This window comes from Leptonychotes weddellii, chromosome 2 (assembly GCF_054177405.1).
Source record: "Leptonychotes weddellii isolate Sample4059 chromosome 2, ASM5417740v2, whole genome shotgun sequence".
Lineage (NCBI taxonomy): Eukaryota > Metazoa > Chordata > Mammalia > Carnivora > Phocidae > Leptonychotes > Leptonychotes weddellii.
Genome location: NC_138370.1, coordinates 275,756 through 283,635, shown reverse-complemented (window position 1 = coordinate 283,635; position 7,880 = coordinate 275,756).

The window sequence follows — 7,880 nt, the reverse complement described above, 5'->3', positions numbered from 1 at the left end:
GCAGAAGCCCCGGGCCGTGGTCAGAAGTGTGGAACCTCCAGCCACACCCCACATCCTCCAAGGAGGGGAGAGGGGCTGGAGATGGAGTTCATGCTCCATCACGCCCACGTGAGGAACCCCCATAAAATTCCCAACAGTGGGGGCCTCGGGGAGCCTCCAGGTGGGTGAACATGTTAGGTGTGGAGAGGGTGATGCCCCCAGCTCCGTGAGGGGTCCTCCCAGACCTCACCCTTCGTGCGTCTTCATCTGGCTGCTCATCTGTATCCTTCATCATATCCTGGGGTCTGGAATAAGCCGGCACACGCCCATGTGTGGGCTCTGGGAGCCCCTAGAGTGAGTCACTGCGCCCGAGGACGGGGCCATGGGAACCCTGGTGTAGAGCCACGCGGGCCGGGAGCCCCTGCGGCTGGCGTGTGGGGTGGGGCGGCCTGGGGGACGGAGCCCCCGGCCTGGGGGCTGCAGGAACCCTGGATGGAAAGAACTGCAGGGCGCCCAGCTGATATGGGGGCCGGTGGGTGTGCAGGAAGCCCACAGGGTGTCCTGGGTGAGCAGAGGGGCACGCGAGTTTGCACTGTCTGTGGAGGCCTTGCCTCGCATGAAGACTGGCAGGTGGCTCCTGCTCATCCGCGTGCGGCTGGCCTGTGTTCACGGACGCTCGCTGTCTCCTTACACCGTGGCTCCCGTGTAACAGCCTTGGGGGCCATTTTTCCCAGTGGCGGCTTCTCCCTGCAGATCCTGACGTCTTTGTGACGAGACTCGTTTCTGTTTTCGGAAGCGGAGACAGCCCCCTTCAGCGGAAACATGCCTGGCACAGATCTGCACCTGCTCAGCTAAGTTATACCCACGGGCCTTCCCCTGATCACCTGGAACATCCTACAGGGTGTGGTGCACACTGGGGTGGACCAGGGCACGCGCCCTACCGCCATCATGCCCCGGGACGCACTTCAGCAAGAACAGGCTCCCAGCCATGTGCTGTGGGCCCTCTGTCCTTTCAGCAGCATGTGACCCCAGTGCCAGAGGCGGTGGGAGGGGGTGCAGCGGGCATGAGGGGACACAGCGGGGGAGAAGTGGGGGCCTGGGGGGCCGCAAGAGCCCAGCGCCCACGGCGGTTCCGGGAACAAGAGTGCAGCCAGCTGTCAACCGGGCTTCAGTAAGAAGAACTACAAGTCAGTTTAACAAGAGATCTTGCAACAATCCTATACCTGTCCTCCAGCTTACGGTTCTGTGATTGCTGTTTTACTGGGAAATGCACAGGAGAGCTGAAGCCAGTGTGCATGAACATGTGCCCGGAGGCACTCGTTTCTCTGCAGAAAGGCTGTGATGAGGTCGTGGACATGATGTGAAGTTCACACAAAAGCAACTCAGTTACTGGGCGTGAGAACAGTGTTCATGGAAAGGTGCCCCCAGCTGCAGCCCCAGATCCAGGCAGGGACACAGTGGTAGGAGCCTGTCTGTGTTTTCAGAAATAAGCCGGCACACACGGTACATACATGCACACACATGCACGCACACATGCACACGGTACCCACACACATGCACGCACATGCACACAGTACCCACACACATGCACACATGCACGCACATGCACACGGTACCCGCGCACATGCACACATGCACGCACATGCACACGGTACCCACGCACATGCGCACACATGCACGCACATGCACACGGTACCCACACACATGCACACGGTACACACGTGCACACACGCACACCTGTGCGTCCACAGTGTGAATGTTGACCCCTCCAAGCAGGAACCCTGAGAAGCTGGAGGCTCACTCACACAGGGCCACAGCTGCTCCGGCCACTGGGGACCCCTGCTTTGGAAGCGCCCCAGAGCCGTGTGCTGGCTGTCCCCGCAGTGCCCGCGTAAAGCAGGAACACCATCATGACAAGGAAAGCTGGGGACATGGACCCAGGTGGGAAACTCAGAGGAACAGGCTTTCCCGCGTGGAGGAGCCCACGGACAGCATTGGGAGCATGTGCTCCACAGCCAGAGCTGTGCCCAAATGGGGCTGAGTGACCCATGAGTCCCGGGATCCTGGGCAAGCCACGCAGGGTCCGGTACCCACATGCGAGGTGAAGGCTACTGGGGCTCAGGTGAGTGGATACAGGTGAAGCCCTCCACGGCCTGGCCCAGAGCAAGCATCATGTCATCAATACTCCTGACTGAGCGCAGGGGCGCCTGGCTGCACGGTGCAGTGATGTTTGGAGGGATGCACAGGTCAGCCTGAATGTGTTCTGCTCAGCATGCTTTCCTGGGGTCCAGTAAGGTCTCCCAGGTGGTGGGGACACATGGTGAGAACAGAAGGGATTCTTTCTGCATGTAGCCCCACATGATGGAGGCACCCTTGTAACCCCCTGCCGTGGTCTGAGCACGGGCATCCTCACCCACTGTCCACGTGGAAGCCTAACCTCGGGTGCTGGTGTGAGCAGGTGTGACCCGAGGGTGGTGATGAGGCCGTGAGGGAGGGATCAGTGCCCCTGGGAGAGCCCCCGAGCGAGCCAGCCTCTCTGCCCCACTCACTGCAGGTGTCTGCCACCTGGCCAAACCCACACCTGATCCTGGTCGTCCAGCACTCAGATGGGCAAGAAGCAGACCCTATGGTTTACAGCTCCTGGGGCCACAGTGCTGGGTGGATGATACCGCGTGGCTCGTGTCCACGTCGGGTCGTTAGCAGTGATGCTGCTGTGAGCGTTCGTGGACAGGTCTTGTGTGGACATAGGTGTCATTTCTCGAGCGTGTGCACCTGGGGGGAACTTGTGGGTCTCGCGGTCGTTCTGCGTTTACTACTGGGGAACGCTAGGCTGTTCTCCAAGGTGGTGGCGCCATGTTACGTTCTTGCAGCAACGTGAGCAGCTGCGCTGGTTTTTCATCTCAGTGGGTCCCATTTCCCCACGTCTCTGACAATACGTGATGTCTGTGTCCTCGGTCACAGCCGTCCTAGCGTGTTGGAGGGACAGCTCAGTGTGGGTTTGCATTTCCCTGATGGCTGACAAAGCACAACATCTTTTCGTGGCTTATTGGCCATTTGTCTGTCTTCTTGAGGGCACATTCATTCAAATCCTTGGCTAATTTATAACGGGCTTTTTTGAGTTTTTATTATGATGTTAGAGAAGTTCTTTAGTATTTTGAGTATCAGTCCCACATTAGATACATGATTTGCAAATATTTTCTCCCATTCTTCTTGGGTTATCTTACTTTGTTCAGATCACTTGCAATGGAAAGTTTTAGTTTTAACATCCAATTTTCTCTTTTGTTGCCGTGCTTTTGGTGTCAAATCTAAGAAACCATCATCTGACCAAAGGTCATGAAGATGAACACCTGTCTTCTCCTAAGAGAAACCTTAGCCTTCAGTCCCCACACTTCGGTCTGGGGTCCATGTGTAGTTTTGTGCACAGGGTAAGGGAAAGGCCTGACACCGTTCTTTTGTATGGGAACATCGCACCGTCCGAGCACCGTCACTTTGAAAGACTGCCCTTTCCCGGGACTTGTCTTGGCCCCCTTGTCAATAGTCAACTCACCATAAATAGAAGCGTCAGGCTGTAAGAAGTCTCCTCGTCCTGCTAGTTTCATGAGTATTTTTTAATGGTGAAACAGTGTTGGATTTTGTCAAAATTCTTTTCTGCATCCATCGAGATGCAAAAGGACACTGCTTTTGTCCTTTATTACATTGATTGCAGTTGAGCCAGACACGCGCGGCTGGCGTAAATCCTGTTTACTCACCTTTAGGATCCGCCTCACGTGGGCTCTCATCTGCGTGTGGGGTGGTGATTTCTGTGTCTGTGTTCAGAGCAGCCCTCGGTCTGCGGCCGTGGGCTCGGGCCGTCTGTGCCCCGTGTTGGCGTCGGGGTGGTGACGAGCTGGGGAGGGTTCACTCCTCCTCAACTCTTTGGCAGAGTTTGTGAAGCATTTAAATGTCAGCGGGAAGCCACCAGGGCAGCTCTCTGGAGTTTCTACGTTATTAGTATTTCTACTTGTTTTATATCTATTCAGATTTTCTCTGTCCTCTTGAGTCAGTTTCCGTATTTGTGTTTCTCTAGGAATTTATCCATTTGCTTAACTTCACTGGCATGCGATTGTTGAGAGTACTCAGTTCTAATCGTCTTTTACATTTATAAGGTCATTATTGTATAAGACATCCCTCCCCCCATTTCCCCCGACTTTGGTAACTTAGCAGTTTTCTTTTCTCCTTAGTCAGACTTGCTACAGGATTGTGATTCTATCAACGTTTTCAAAGAAACAGCTTCTGGTTGTGTTGATTTCTCTATTGTTCTAATCTCGACTTCATTTATTTCTGCTTTAATCTGGTTTCCTTCCTTCTGCTGGATTTGGGCTTGCTGTTCTCTTCTAGTTTCTTAAGGTGAAAGGTTGTTGATTTGAGGTGTTTTCTTAGAATAGGCACTCAAAGCTATGATTTTCCCTTTGAGCACAGCTTTGACCACCTCCCGTAATGCTAACATGCTAATTTCCCTTGGGGTTTACTCTTTGACCCACTGGTTATTTAGGATGTGTTGTTTAGTGTCCACATTTGTGAATTATTTGTTCAGATTTAATATGTTTCCATTCCATCGTGTGTACTGGAGTGTATTTCATGGTGCACCACACGGTTCCCACTGGAGAGCATCTCACATGCCCAACCGCACCCTCTACTGTTTGGTGGCGGGTCCTGTGGACATCAGGTAGGTCGAGTGGGTTTGAAGTATGATCCCAGGGTGCCTGGGTGGCTCAGTCATTAAGCATCTGCCTTCGGCTCAGGTCATGATCTCAGGGTCCTGGGATCGAGCCCTGCATCGGGCTCCCTGCTCTGTGGGAAGCCTGCTTCTCCCTCTCCCACTCCCCCTGCTTGTGTTCCCTCTCTCGCTGTGTCTCTCTCTGTCAAATAAATAAATAAAATCTTTAAAAAATAAATAAATAAAATAAAGTATGATCCCAGTCTTGTGTTTCCCTGTTGATCTTCGGCCTGGTTGTCCCATTAATTGTTGGAAGTAGGTATTGGAGTCTCTAGAAGCTGTTGTTAAATTGCCTCCTTCCCCTTCAATTCTGTCAAGTTCATGCATTTGGGGTCCCGCTATTAAGCGCATGTAAGCTTAAAATTGTTATATCTTCCTTATGAATCGACCCTTTTATTATTATAAAATGCCCCATCTTTTCTCTGGGAACATTTTCTGCTTCAAAGTCTGTTTTGTCCCGATGTTGGTACAGCCTCCCCATTTCTCTCATCGTTGTGTTTCCTGGCTCCCCACTGGGCCCCTGTAGACAGTGTGTGTGTGCATGTGTGGATATGGACCTGGTGTGCAGTGTGGACTCACATACATGTGAGTATCTGCCTCCCTCTGTCCAGACTGGTCACCTCTGAGTCCCGATGAGCTGGTCAAGTGACTCACAGGCAGTGTTACTGTTGGCGTGGTTGGATCCGTGACCACCACCACACTCCGTCCTCCGCGAGTCCTGCTCCCCCCTCCTACCCCCATCCCGTACCACCTTCTGCGTTCAGCGGCTCTTCCCTGGCACAGCAGTATGAGTATTTTACTGTGCTATTGAGTTGTTTTCTGAGTGGTTGTCCCAGGGCTTACGGCATACATCCCGACACCAGGGTCTACGTCAGAGTTGGACTAACCGGGCTCCTGAACGGGACAGAACATCAGCTGGCTCAGCGGCACTCCCCAGACCGCATTCCCACGCTGTTGTGTCTCAAACGCAGCAAGACGTTGTCATAATTATTATTTTATATAGTCTTAAGCCGAAGAGAGGAAGAGCAAATATGTATTTACACAACTTGCCACGTTAAAGTTCCCACTGGCCATTCTGACTCGCTCACTGCTTCCTGTGCTGTGGATGCCCCCTCTGTCGTTCTGTCTCTCCAACGTCCACCTCCCCCAGGGGCTGTTTTCAAGTGTATTACATTTCCGTATGATACAACCAAGTAATACAATTCTACACATATTATCTAACGCAATTATTCTTAAATCAGTTAAGAGAAGAAAGGGGGAGAAATACGCCTGGTACCATCTGTTAAATTGTCCACGCAATAACCTCTAGTACCACTCTGCCGTACCACGTGAATTTGAATTCTGTCTGGTGCCACCTGTGCTCAGCCTGAAGAGCCTCCTCGGTACCGTGGAAGGTGATTCTGCTAGCAACAAATGCTCTGCTTCTCTGAGAATATGAGATTCTTGATTGGCTTTACCTTCAGCACACTGAGCCTGTCCCTGCACTGCCCCTGGTGTCCTCTGCTTCCGGTAACCCAGCGGCTAGTCCCGTTGGAGGTTGTGGGCGGGCCCTGTGAGGAGAACGTGGGACAGTTCCCGAGTCTGCCCCACGTCCGTCGTCTCTGAGTCCTGCTGAGCAGGAGCCGCCTGGGGCTCAGGACAACTTTCCACCAGAGACAGACAGAGAGACAGAGGGAGCAAGGAGATCAGAAGGAAGACACGTGTGTGGCGGGGTAAGTCCTGCTGTGCACTCGGTAGTGTGTCCCAGCCCACTGGTGACTGAAGGCTGTGGAACCATCCCAGTTTGCCGATGAGGAAACTGAGGCCCACAGGAGGCAGGGAGCCGGCATCTGTGCCCAGGTCCTTCTCGAGCCGCTTGGCTGGCCCTCCCTTCCCGTGGCCAGAAGGCAGACATCCCACAACAGGCGGGGCTGTTCTCACGGGCAGGTGCCTCGATGAAAGCCCCACAGGCTCGCGAGGGTCCCTGCACAGGAGAGCCCGGTGCCTCCTGACGGGACTTCCAGCCCCGTCTCCTAAAATAGATGCTTGTTCCGCCCTCCGTCGGGCCGGCCTCATCCTCCCAAGCAAACACCAACATTAAACACGACCAAGGTCTGTGCCGCCAGACACACATGGATGTGGAGACACCATTGCTCGTCATCCTACTCTTCGTGTGTCCACACTTTGCTGGTTACGGGATTTCCTTCATTTGTACCCTTAAGTTTAATATTCAGGACTTATAAATAACCTGCCCATGCAGGGCAAAAGTGACCAGAAACATGACGGGCTTTTCATGGACGTCCCTCCTGTGCACGTCTCTGGACATGACCTGAACTAAATACCGCCCAGGCCAGGGTGCATCTTCCCGGGCGATTCCTACTGTTTGCGTCTTTAAGAAAACAGCATTCTAAGTCGTCCCCAAAATCCTAACTTGCTCATTAAAGAGGAAACTTCCTTAGCATCTCCCTACTGTGTGGGACTGCAGCATATTCACAAAGGAGGAAAGCTATTGCCAGAAAATAGGCGTGGGAAAGTTGTGACAGATGCTCTGTCAGAAGATGAAGTGGGATTTCCTGTCTGAGGCCAGCTGCTGCCGCAGAGAGCGAAGGGCACCTGTGTGCTGTCCCTCTCCCTGCTCCTCTCGGGAGCAGACCCGCAAGCGGTAGAAACCGGGTTCCCCGCCCACATGGGCCCCGAGCTGGTGGAGCATTCCAATCCCTGTTGGAGTAGTTGGTCTTGTCCTTACCCTCGTTTTTATGATGCAGGAAATGAGAACCAGCAGGACGAACCTTAGGTGTCCCCTCGTCCCCAGGGGTCCGCACCTGTCTGTGGATCCATAAATGTTGAATTAAAGCTGAAGACGACTAATCTCCCTTCACCGCGTGTTTCTAGGAGCTCCAAGCAGATCTAACACCAACAAAATGAGATGATGAAGGACAAAGATATCACCAAACAGACTTACGGGGCTGACCTCAGCTCTCCCAGGTCAAAACTGACTTTGTCTTCCTTTTACTGTAATTGTTTCGTGTAATGAGTTACTTTCTTTTTTTTTAAAGATTTTTATTTATTTATTTATTTAACAGAGATAGAGAGAGAGCACAAGTAGGCAGAGCGGCAGACAGAGGGAGAAGGAGAAGCAGGCTCTCCGCTGAGCAGGGAGCCCGAT